The 13,320-nt window shown below is 41.6% G+C and overlaps 1 long non-coding RNA gene across 1 annotated transcript; it reads left to right on the forward strand.

The window, feature by feature from the left end:
* Window positions 1-883: 883 nt before the first annotated feature.
* LOC137165060 (uncharacterized) lies at window positions 884-11,801 on the forward strand. Its single transcript, XR_010923280.1, has 3 exons — window positions 884-962; window positions 6,532-6,689; window positions 11,387-11,801. It is a non-coding gene; the product is annotated as an uncharacterized lncRNA (long non-coding RNA).
* Window positions 11,802-13,320: the final 1,519 nt, after the last annotated feature.

The following is a 13,320-nucleotide window of genomic DNA, read 5'->3' on the forward strand; positions in this document are numbered from 1 at the left end:
TGGACTTGAGCAGTTGAATGTAAGTTCCTGGTTATCGTGAATATTAACTCTTGCAAAGGTTGCTGAGAGTTTGTCATGGAGACGTCTATATATCTAAATACTTTCAAGGTTTTTTGATGTAAGTCAGGTCTGGGTGTCTGAGTGGCATTCCCCTTCTCAGCAGCTAAAAGGGGGGCACTTTATTTGCATGGGCTTTGTATTTGCATGAGTACAATTAAGTACTTAGCATATTGCATAAGCACACTAGGTGCTGAGCATGATGGGAAATGGTCAATATGTCTGGTATTGGGTTACAAATCACTTTTGTGGTAACTGCAGGAGTAACGAAATGTTGTCCTTCGATTTTCTGAACAAATGGCAGCAGATCTGTGTTTAGCCTGTTCTGTTGAAAAATTCATTCTCATCTAAACAGAGCCCAACAAGGGTGGCAGACAGATGTTTCAGCATTGTAAGGGCAGCAGAGAGGGGGTGAGAGTCTCCTGTTGAGAATGCAAAGGGCTACTCTCAGGCATGAATTGACTATCTCCTCCTGCTATTAAAAGGTAGAATTAATTATTCCTCTTGTGTCAGTACAAGGTTTTCCCATGAGCTGAAAGCTGAAATTCACTAAGAGCAGAAATCACTAGAGGAACTGGGAAACCTTGACTGAGAACCAGCAGAGAGGAGCCAAGAGGGTCAGCACCTGCAGACAGCAGGAGCCAAGAGAGGTGAATGCCTGCAGACAGCGGGAGCCAAGAGAGGTCGGCATCTGCAGATGGCAGAAGCCAGTAGCAGGGACTCGGTGAGGCCCAGAGGTGGCAGGAGGCAGCAGCAGAGAGGGCCTGGTCAAGCCCACGTCGGGCAGGAGCCTGCAGAAGGGGACTGGCTGATCTCCCAACCGAGAGGTGAACACTGCAACTACAATGGTCAGTACAGGGGAAAGCAAGAAGGAATAGGTGAAGGACATGCCCCTGTACCCTGAGGTGGGTTTGGCTCACTGAGTTCATGAATTCTGTTTGCACTGGTTCCAAACCCAGTGCTGTGTCTCTTCCTTCCTCTTATTAAAAGGTTTACTTTCTACACTCAGACTCTGTGCTTGCGAGAGGGGAAGTATTGCCTTTTGGGGGCGCCCAGGGGATAGTGTATGAATTCCAAGGTGATCGGGTGGGGGATTGAGCAGGTTTGGTGTTGTATCATTGACAGGGACCCCTCTATATAGAACCCGGCCCTTTGCTGCTGCTGGCTCTGCATTCCTAAGATGTGCTAGCCAGCTCAAACTGCCAGTGGTAAAGAGGATATACCACTGTGCCCCTGCTTATAATGGACAAAATGCCTGGGGCTCACAGCTTGGGGTGTGTCGGCAGATGTAAACTTAGACATCACTGTTGCCATCTCTCCTGATATTATTGCAGGTCTTGTGATATCTGATGGCTTTCTTAGCCTCAATTCTTGAACAGACAAGAACAGAGAGGCAAGAAAGCCAAGCAGTTAAGCCAAACACTGTAAGCACGGAGCAATCCTGGAAAAAGCTAGAGGGAGAGCTTTTGAGTCTGGTGTTCACTAAAGAGGCTACAAAACTGCTCCTTTTTGTTCCTTTTGAATTCAGAGACACAGGACGTTGTACATTCTTTGTAAATAAACAAGATTGCATCAAAGAAAATAACTGACTCCAACAACTTTTACTTCCAGCTGGAACATGCCCAGGGCCCCAAACTTTGACAAGTCACTCAGGTCAAAAAGGGCTAACAGAAAGTTAAATCCACTGCCAATAGGCACCGGAGAGAGGAGAATCACTCTCAACATCAATAGGAATTCTGTGTTTCATTTATAGTTTTGCTCCCTGTTACTCTGTACAGGAGCTGGCTTGAAAAGTGCTTAGTATTGGAGCTTCTTTGAAGGCCCAGGAGCACGTCGATTAAGCGATGAAGCCTGCACACCAAGAAAAATGCGTGTGTAAGCTATCAACTTTCTCAGAATTTGTTTGTGACTGTAGGAATAGTTCATATCTTACTTGGGTCTCTTCCAGGACAAAAGTAATTTTTAGGGACTTTTCCTAAACACAGAGTAATATACAGGATGCATACCGGTAACTGCTAAATTAATAATGTGACTAACTCAGCGGTTATCAGCAGCCAGATGCTTTCATAGATAAGACTTTTTTGTTTTTGAACTTGAATGTGTTTTATAGACATACCTAGCCTCTTCTGTTTTACCTACCACTGGGTTTTTAACTTGATGTTTACTAAGGGCTAGAGTCAACACTATGCATAGCTGTGCCACTCTAGGTGGAGCACCAGGAGGAAGAAATTCTGACTTCCAATTCCTCTCTTGCTGCCCCTTGCTCCAAGGAGGAGTAAATTACTACAGCGTCTTACCAGGTGTAGCAAACTTCCTGCCTTTATGCCACATCACATCACAGCCAGAGAATCAGCGGGTGGAATTAAGCAGATGGGTGGGGAGTAGTGGCCATGCAGAACTTGCTCTCCTCTCTGAGGTTTGGAGGGGTACCCAAAAGGAGAGGGGGGGAGGTGGTGGTATCGTTCTCCCTGATACTTTCCTGTGCAAGAGCATTCTAAAGGAGCAAGGATCATCTTTTTACCTTTCCATAATCTCTGTAGATCTCTCATATACCAGGGAGATGAATATGATATAAACGCATAGACACACAGTTAGGTGGAGTTAAACGTTCTCAGATCTTTGATCCTTTCAGGCTTTCAAGAATGACACTGCCCCTTGGTTTAATGTAAGTAAACAGTTTTTTCGAGATTGTTGTTTCCTAGTTACATAGATTGTTAACTCTAAAAGTACCAAAGGTAAAGAAACAATTTGTCGCTATGTACAGCACTCTGACTCCTGCCTAGAGGTGTATTATTATAGCATCATTGTTGCACCAATAAAAGAAGTGTCTCTGTTTCTACTATAGTCCTGTGTTTCTGGACATTATACATTCAACTGTAATTTGCCATAGCAGATCTAGAAATGGGGCAAGATGCAAAATTAAGATCCAGATTTCATAGCTTCCAAGGTCAGAAAGGACCACTGTGATCAGCTAGTCTGTCCTCGTGTATATCATAGGCCATAGCACCTCCCCAAAATAATTCTTAGAACATATCTTTTAGAAAAACAGCCAATCTTGATTTTAAAATTGGTGATGAAGAATCCCCTACAACCCTTGTTACATTGTTCCAGTGGTTAAGTACTCTCACTGGTAAAAATTTACACCTAATTTCTAGTCTGAATATGTCTAACTTCAACTTCCAGCTGTTGGATCATTTCTCTGCTAGATTGAATAGTCCATTATCAAATATTTATTCCCTGTCTAGGTATTTATAGACTGTAATCATGTCACCCCTTATCCTCTCTGTTAAGCTCAAGAGTGGGCTCCCCGTGTCTATCACTAAAGGCAGGTTTTCTAATCCTTTAATCATTTTCATGGCTCTTTTCTGAACCCTCTTCAATTTATCAACATACTTCTTGCAGTGTGGGCAGCAGAACTAGACACAGTATTCCAGCATCAATTGCACAAGTGCAAAATACAGAGGTAAAATATCCTCTCAGCTCCTACTCAAGATTCCCTTGTTCATTCAGCCAAGGAATGCATTAACCCTTTTGGCCACAGCGTTGCACTGGTAGCTCATGTTCTACTGATTATGCACCATGACGCACAAATCTTTTTCAGAGTTGCTGCTTCCTAGGATAGAGTCCCCCATCTTGTAAGTATCGGCTACATTCTTTGTTTCTAGATGTATACATTTACATTTAGCTATATTAAAACACACATATTGTTTGCTTGCATCCAGTTTACCATGCAATCCAGAGCACTTTGTATCATGACCTGTCTTCTTCATTATTTACCACTCCCAATTTTTGTGTCCTCTTCAAACTTTATCGGTGATATTTTTTCCAGGTCATTAATAAAAATGTTGACTGCAGGGTCAAGAACCAATCCCTGTGGAAACCCCACTTGAAACACACCTGCTTGATGATGATGATTCCCCATTTACAATTACATTTTAAGGCCTATAAATTAGCCAGCTTTTAATCCATTTAATACGTGCTGTGTTAATTTTATAGTCTAGTTTTTAAACAAAATGTGATGCGGTACTAAGTCAAACATTTTATAGAAGTTGAAATATATTACATCAATATTATTATCTTTATCTGCCAAACTTGTCATCTTATCAAAAAAAAGATATCAGGTTAGTTTGACAGGATCTATTTTTCTTAAACCCATGTAGATTGGCATTAAACGTATTATCCTTCTTCATCTTTATTAATCGAGTCCCATTTCACTGCTGCATTATCTTGCCCGGGATTAATATCAGACTGATAGACCTACGATTACCAGCATCATCCTGTTCACTCTTTTCAAATACTGGCACAACATTAGCTTTCTTCTAGTCTTCTGCAATTTCCCTGTTGTTCCAAGACCTATTGAAAATCAACATTAATGGTCTAGTGAGCTCTTCAGCCATCTCTTTTAAAACTCTTGGATGCAAGTTATCTGGACTTGCTGATTTAAAAATGTCTAATATTAGTACCTGCTGTTATCATCCTGAGATACTAGCGGAATGGAAAGTGTGTTATCATATGGTATGACTACATCATCTGTTTTTTCTCAAATGCCTTTTCTGCATTATTATTGATAATTCTACAATTTCTATCTATGACCAACACCATAATTAGGATTCTTTTTGTTCCTAATATATTTTTAAAAACCCTCCTTCTTATTGTTTTTAACTCTGCTGGCCATAGATTTCTCCTTGTGTCCTTTTGGTTTCCTTATCAATTTTCTACAATCCCTAGATTTTATATTCATTACTATCAATTTCTCTTTTCTTCCATTTATATTTCAAAACTCTCTTCCTGCTCAATAGGCACAATTGTGACTTGAGTTACATACTACCCATACTGTGGATCATTGTGTGAGAGGAACAGAAGAGCAGTCTCTGTAGGTTACTTCTTTTTCCTGCACAAATTAGCGGGAGTTAGTGGGACCTTAATTCTACCTCCACAACTCACTAGCTAGAGCAGCTGAGTTGGCAAGAAGGGGAGTCCCTCCTATAGCTGGTACAGATCACTTCCCCCAGATCTGTAACTGTAGTAGCCCAACTACACAGTGCCTCTTACTTGGACTTATTTAGGTAAAGTCACAATTTAGCCTCAAGTTTAATGTGAGGTTCAGATCTGGGATTTTTTTATCTGTCCATTATAGAGATAAGCATCAGATACAAAATTGGAATACTGAGCAGAGTTTCGATGTTTAATTCAAATAGCCCCAAAATTTGAATCAGGATTTTGGTTCAGGCCTTCCAATACAACCTTAGCACAAAGCAATTTTTTCCCCTAAACTCTGAAGGTGATTTGGACATTTTTCACTTGCAAAACAAAAATATAATTGTTTAGAATGTTTGCATTTGTACAACTGAAAAAATGGCTTTGTTTTTAAACTGAAATTCAGTAGACCCACAAATCCATAATATGGATTTAGTCCCTTTAGGTATTTGGAGCAAAATCACAATATTGTATTTGGAAATGCAATGTATTGACTTTGCTCCTCATTTTTTTCTAAATATAATCTCTTAGATTTTTAGCATGTGCATTTTAGTGTTTGTGGCAGGCAGCTGGACTGACAGAATAGACAGTATCATTATAGAGTATCTGATGAGTAATTTATGTGAAGGATTTATGTGAAAGACCATTACAGCTTAAGCTCCAGTAAATAACACATAACATGGGACATATAACAGACATTCTCTAAATAAGAACATGGTCAAAATATGATCATCCATAACAGTAGCCTTCCATTACAGTATTCTGTTGGGAAAATAATACCTGTAATGTCCAACCCATAGTACCTATTTAACTAGCTAAACAAAAATCCTTTGAAATGCAGCTAAATAAATATTAAATTGATCCTAAGTACATATTTGCATGAATTACATTTAGCTGACTGACATATCAGAACAAAAGGTGCCTTTCTACAGTATGCCTATGTCATGCTGGCTGGATAAGGGGGGCCCTTGAGGTGTATTCAGGAGCTCTGATTACTCCCTTCTACACCAGTGTCATGTTGGGGGTATCATGCTGGCTGGATGGGGGGGGGGGGGGGGGGGGGGGGAGACATTTAGTATATTGTTTGACATCAGTATGTCAAAATCATAATAATTCATGTGAGATATGCCATGTCAGGTACTGTTAGAAAGGCTATAATGTGCTAAGATGATAATGTTTATTCTTATATGTTATATGTATAATGGAAGTTATGGATATGTTTGATATATCTGTATTTCAAATTGTGCTGTGTCTGGGTAATGCCCCAGACAGGATGGCTGCAGGGATGGCTTGCTTAATGGCCCATTAAGACATTCACAGGTGCAAGGGTCCCAAGGGGAGAAGCCAGGGATATACCTGATGAGTCACCAGGACTTACTCATGTGACTCTGGACTCCATTTTGGTTCCTGTAAAATTGCACAAGCAGCATGGAAAAAGGTCAGAGGACATAAAAGGGAGAGGCCCAGGATCCATTTTGTCTTTAATCTGTCTTTCAGTCATCACCTACCTCTGGATCAACTCATCTACAAACAAACAAAGTGAAACAAAGGACTGAGACCCATCTAGTTTTGGATGTATACCAGAGGGACTATACAAGCCTGCAAACTCCACAATTCTTCTAGAAATCTGATACATATGGACTTTCATATCATTTGTATGTATCTGATTGCTTTAATCCTTTAACATTTCTCTTACAGTTTGTTTCTTTCTTTTTATAATAAACCTTTAGTTTTAGTTACTAAAGGATTGGCTGGCAGCGTGGTATTTTGGGTAAGATCTAAACTTATATTGATCTGGTACTGTGACTGACCCTTTGGGTTCAGGAGAAACCTTTTGGGTAAAGAGCATAGAGTTTAAATAACTGGTCTCTTTACTGGACCTAGTGGCTGATTGGGAGCCGGAGACTGAAATGCAGTAAAGGGCGGGGTGTATATTTGTATATTGGCTTCTTGATAACTGATGTGGGGAATCAGAAGCATTGTTTGTGGCTGGTTGGGAAGCATGACTTCAGTGTCACCCACCAGTGCTGGGAGAATCTGCTCTCCTTTTACAGCCTGCCCTGACCTTGGCATTTTCAGGTGGCTACCCTAGGCATGGAAGGGTCACACCTATTTTCCATGATAAAAAAGCTTTCTTTTTCTCTTCCCTTTTTGAAGTTTAAATCACAACCCCCAAAAGGAATTCACAGAGGAAGAAAACCCTCTATATTTAAATATTTTAAAAGCCAAGAAATTCAAAAGATAGACTTAAGCCAATACTCCTTTCTAATTCTTGTCATTATGCCCCCCTTGCGTTGTGTGTCTGCTTTTCACAGATGTAGCATCATTCTAAGCTTTGACTATCCTGGCTTTCACGGTTTGTATCAAGATGTAAATGTGATCCTAACTCCTTTCTTTGCCTCTGAGATGCAGGCACCAGTAGCTTTGATTTCCTTAATTTCACTCATCATTCTGGAAAAGTGATTTTCTATTCTTGCTTAGTACACCGGCAACGGTGGACTAGTTTTGAGTTCATCAAATATAATCACAATTCAATGAAGCTTTCTTCTTCTTCTTTTTTTTTTTTTTTTGGCCAATAACAGTTCTATTCTCAAGAGCTTTGACCAACATGTCTTAGCCAGGTAACAGAACATTATTTTCAGTTTGATTTTTAATTACTCTCTCTATATACATTGTTCTATTTCTGCACTATGCATCCAAAGAGTTCAGTCCTGTGAATTGCTAAACTCCCTGGCCATAATCCAGCAAAGTATTTAAGCAAGTGCTTAACGTTAAACACCTGAGTAGTCCTGTGCACATCAGTGCAAAAGGGTTTTGCTGAATCAGACCCAGAGCACTCAGCACCTTACAAGATTAAATCCCCATGTAAGGCTCGGGTAGTTTTACAGGGGAAAATATGGAAGAAAATCGTCCTCCTCTGTAATGTTTTGTAAGCAGTCAGAAGGCAGGCGCAGCACTTCTGTTAATTGTTGGCCTGATTCAATGCCCACTGACGTCAGAAGAAGGACTCCCTTTCACTTAGTGGGGTTTGAATCTGGCCCTGTATAATTAGCTAGGCAATCCTGTGACTTCTCAGGCTTCAGGAAATAGGCAAGGTGAGATCCTCATCTGATGTAAATCAGTGTCGCGCCACTGACTTTTTTTGACTGAGCTGCCCCAATTTACACCAGCTGAGGATCTTGATCAGCTTGCAGTGAATATATTCAGAGGTGTAACAAAGGCAGTATCATAGAAACACCCATCTGTGCAACCTTATGTCTCGTGTGTTAGCATCTTTAATCCTTCTCAGACAATGCCTCGAACTTTGAAATAGTATTAAACTGGGAATACTTTTTAAAAAATTATTTTCTTACTCATCTGTGGTTTATTTCAGCCCTGTGTGTATCTGGTCTTCTTAGGATATGGCCACTAATGTAACTCACTCCAGGATGTTTATGTTGCCGTTTTAACCAGCTGCTACTTGGATTTGGAAGCTTTGGTAAGGCTTGTGTCTGTAATAATTCTGCACTTGGTAACCTAGGTGATGCAAGTATATTCAGTGATTCTTCTGGCATGGGTACAGATTCTTTTCCCCTTATCTATTCCCTGAGGAATTGAGTTTTCACCTTTTTCTCCTGTACCAGCAGCTGGCTTGTCACATCTCTGATATTTCAAGTAAATCTTGATGATTTCTTCAGTTTCCCTAACTGTTCATTTCTACAGTATAGGATTGTGGTCCTGCCATAAAATGACACTTACTGGTGTCCAGTTCTTGTTGTCACTTGCCCTATGGACTGCGTTCCAAGCTGTCAGTCTGAACTGTGGTTTTTTGTCTGTCTTTCAAAGTAACATTTTTGTTACTTTGCCTTTCTTCCAGTCCTTGTAAGTCTGGTGTTTATTCAGGTCAACTAGTTCTTAGGGAAAGTAAAGTGCTTATTTGTGTGTCCATTAATATCTGGGCTGGAGAAGCTACTCCTCCTGGCAACATCTGAAATCCAACAGAGCTAGAAATGGATCTTTGTCATGTTTAGCCTCCTTTAAGATATTTTTCACTTTCAACCATCCTGCTCCTCTGGAGATGTTTCAGTGAGGCAAGTTACACTCAAACTTCCTTAGCAAATTCCTAAAATTCTCCACTTGAGAACTGGGGTATGTTGTCAGTAACCAGAACCTCTGTTATTCCATTCTTTGTTTGTTATCATTTGATAATCACCATTAAATAGGGTTCAGGCTAGGCAGAGTCCCTTCTGCCTCTTCTGTCTCCAGTCAATCCCGTTTACATGTGGTGATAATCTGCCCCCATGCTCAGAGAAGCACCCCTCACCCTTAAATACAATCTCTTCCCTTTTGTCATGTGCCCAGGCTGAGAAGATGCAGGTGTATCAGCCATGCTGAAACTCCTGTGTAGAAAATGCATTGTTCCACGGGGGTGTCTGTTGAGAGACAATCCAAGTTGATGACTCCAGATTACTTTGTGGTGGCTTCTCTGTGATGGGTCCTTCCACAAGGTATCAAGCCTTTCTCAAGCACAGCAGTCTGGAATCATTGCAATATACTCCCTTGGGGGAAGTTAGACTTTGTTCAGTACATAACACAAAATGGAATTCCTGAAGCAAAATGGAGTTCATAATTTGACAGACATATTCCACTGTGTTACACCAGGTCACTTACGAGGTGTTCCAAAGCCCTTTGAAGTCAATGGTAAGATTCACATTTATTTCAATGACCTTTGGACAGGGCCTTAGAGTCTGAATTTGCATTTTACTAATTTCACTGGGTCTTCCAGTCAGTCTTTATGCACTGTTTTTTTTCCATAAAATTTCCCACTGTTGCTATCACAGGTGCAGCTCCAAAGGTGATGGCAACAGCAGGAGTTCTAATGCTGTCAAATGACCAGCATTTTATCCACCAAAAAGAAAAAAAAATCCAAACTCATTCCATTTTCCCAGTAGATTCTGGAAAAAGTGCAGCACACAGAATTGTTTTGCTCATATTATCAAAAATCTACTCTGTATAGACTCCGTAGGGGATTTCAGATGAAATGATTTAACCATACCAGTTAGGAAGCTTATATAAGGCAAATTAACAAGTGTGGGTCCAATTGCCCCAGCCAGATCTATGCTCAGGTGGAGACCTCTGCACGTAGATTTCTCCCCCCACCCCGCTGCCCACACATAGGGGTGACAGCCACTCACTTCCCTGGCACCAGCCATATGAAAGGGGTTCCAGGCCAATGGTGAATAGTCTCTGTGGAGGGAAAGATCTGTTTGTTCTTTGTGCATTGTCCCCCATCAATGCCGAGGAGAATACTCTGAAAAGCAGGCCCGCCACTGGGGTGGAGCAAAAGGGACAATTGCCCAGGGGCCTGGCAATTTAAACGGGCCCGGGCCTCTTCTGCCCACGGCTACAGCCGCGCTCCACCACAGGCCTTGCCTGGTCACGCCACTCGCCCTGTCGCTCCTTCCCCCACACTCGGCCTCGCAGCAGTCGCTTGACACTTGTGTCCCTCTTCTTCTCCTCCGCTCACCAGTCCCCGGCCACTGCTCCTTGCATCCCTCCCCTCCTCCTCAGGCCCCCTGGCTCTCCTCACTGCCTGGGGGAAGAGGGAGCGTGGAAGAGAGAAGGGGGACCGAATTTGGGAGTGGGGGAGGAAAGGATGCAGTGGTGAGCAGGCCGAGCGAGGAAGGGGGTAGGGCCTGGGGTGGAATGGGAGTGGACTGTGGGTGTGGATGGAAGGCGCTGGACAGGTCGGGACTGTTCTGCTCTTGGGCCTGGAATTGCTGTTGGTGCGCCTGCTGAAAAGTTAATATTACCTCGAATGGTGTGGCAAGGAGATGGGGGGCAGGGTTTCCCATGGGCAATGCAGAAGCACAGGGCTAATCACTATTCATTATTTGAATGATGTGAGAGAAACCTTATGGGGCTTGTGACACTAGGCCCAAAAAAGCCAAGCAACTGTGCAAGTTACATGGCCCAACTCTGACCTTTTGAGATATATTATAGGAAAATACAATGATAGTGAGAGTCATTCCTTATAAGTAGACTAGAGCTTTGATATGCAAGTGTATTGTTGATAGTTATTTGATGTTATTTACGTATCTCTTGTTAGAGGTTAGCAATGTAGACAAACTGCTTTCCTGTCTGTCACTGTTCTATTGATTAAGAGTTCAAAAGGAATATATGAACATTTAGATGGCACTTTGAATGTAACAACATTATTGTTTGTATTTCTCTTTGAGGTTTAAGTAGTAAATACCTGTGAATGGGTGTAAATGGCCAATTACCTTGTGCTAATGTAACTAGTTACTGGTATGCTTAGGACATAGGAGATGGTACTTCAGATTTCCAAGTAATCATCTATTAATTGTTCAAGGAGATACCTGCTGTCAAGAAAATATCGGTCAGCCTTCACGGATCTACAAAAGACACTAGTGGACTGATCCTTTTTATTTCAAATCTGTCCAAGCTTGGCAGGGAAAGTTTCAATCGCAAGATTGAGATCCCAGCACCATCTCGGAATCACCCTGCTAATTCTCATGGGAGAATTTGAACAAACTCTGCACATGGACTATTTAGTCTTCATTCCTCTGGATCAGTTCATCTACAATTGAAGCTGTGAATCAAAGGACTGAGACCCATCCAGGTACTGGATGTACACCAGAGGGACTATACAAGTCTGCAGACTCCACAATTCTACTGGAAACCTGATACATATGGACTTTCATATCATTTGTATGTATCTGATTGCTTTAATCCTTTAACATTTATCTTATAGTTTGTTTCTTTCTTTTTATAATAAACCTTTAGTTTTAGTTATTAAAGGACCGGCTGGCAACGTGGTATTTTGGGTAAAATCCGAACCTATATTGATCTGGTACTGTGGCTGACCCTTTGGGTCAGGAGAACCTTTTTGGTAAAGAGCATAGAATTTAAATAACTTACCTCTTTACTGGACCTAATGGCTGATTGGGAGCCAGAGACTGAAATGTAGCAAAGGGGGCTGTTTATATTTTTGGTTTAGCTTCTTCATAACCAGTGTGGGGAGTCAGAAGCACTGTTTGTGGCTGGTTGGGAAGTCTGACTTCAGTGTCACCCACCAGTGCTGGGAGAATCCGCTCTCCTTTTGCAGCCTGCCCTGACCTTGGCATTTTCAGGTAGCTATCCCCGTAGGCACGGACCGGTCACAGGGCTTTCCTTCCTTGCTCCTCTCACAGATTTCCCTTAGATAGGGAAGGCAGAGCCTTGTTCATATCCTAACTGAGATCTGACCGTACAGGAAGGACTGAGGTTTTTCAATGTAAAGGGAGGGTGTAATGTAGCCCATTTACCTCAAAGTAGCAAAGGATTCACCCTGTTTGAATCTGATGGTATAAAAATGCCTGAGTCTGAGCAGAGAATGCTGCTGGATATACCTAGGCATGTTTTATGCCTACGGTAGCGTTCATTGGGGCCAGCATTTCAGATGGCCCAGGTTGGGGACTATTTATTAAAAAAAAAAAAGGAAAGAGTCAGTTATGTAATTTCAAACAATTTGCCGCATGTGGTGAGTGTAGCCACGCAGAGCTGTCGCCAATAAGAATTCTGAGTCTGATGGCCCAGAAAAATGAACAGCATTTATTTATTTATTTTATTTTTATTTTTGTGAACTTGATGTTAAGAAAAGGACCAGGGAATACCAGATACCAAGCCTGGAGCTGGTGGAAGTTAAGGAGGTGATAGCAGGCTTGATTCTCCACTCACCCACATCAGCATAACTCCATTGACTTTAGTCACATGACATCTCTGTTTACATTGGAAAAAGAGAGGAGGTGGAGGAGGAGAATCAGCCCCTTTGTCTTCAGTGGGGCTGCAGTCAGCTATTGAATGAATCTGAGCATTTGGCCAAAGAACCACACTGACATTTACTACAACGGAAAATCTGCCTGGCTCACATTCTCTTTCCCTTGCTAAAGGAAAGAGGATGCCTGTGTGGAAGAGACATTTAAGAAGGAAAACAATCAAATTTTTCTCCTTGAGTTTCTATTTTGCTTGTTTCAATAATGATCCTTCTGTATTTCCCCAGAAGGGATATCACTTTCATAGGGATGTTCTCGCCAAATATCTATCTTAAATGTTGCACACCTCCCAGAGCAGAACACACATAAACAGAGCACCGGATATGAAGTGGTGCTGATAGCCAGAAGCTGATAATGAAACCATTCTTTCAGGATCTTATATAAGCTGTGGTGTTCGGCTGAACCATTTTCCACTGAGATATTTGAGTGTGCCTCTGTTGTTATGGCCCTAAATAATGATATACATTGAAAT

This window comes from Emydura macquarii, unplaced genomic scaffold (assembly GCF_026122565.2).
Source record: "Emydura macquarii macquarii isolate MOO-44397 ecotype Brisbane River unplaced genomic scaffold, CSIRO-AGI_Emac_v2 contig_2734, whole genome shotgun sequence".
Lineage (NCBI taxonomy): Eukaryota > Metazoa > Chordata > Testudines > Chelidae > Emydura > Emydura macquarii.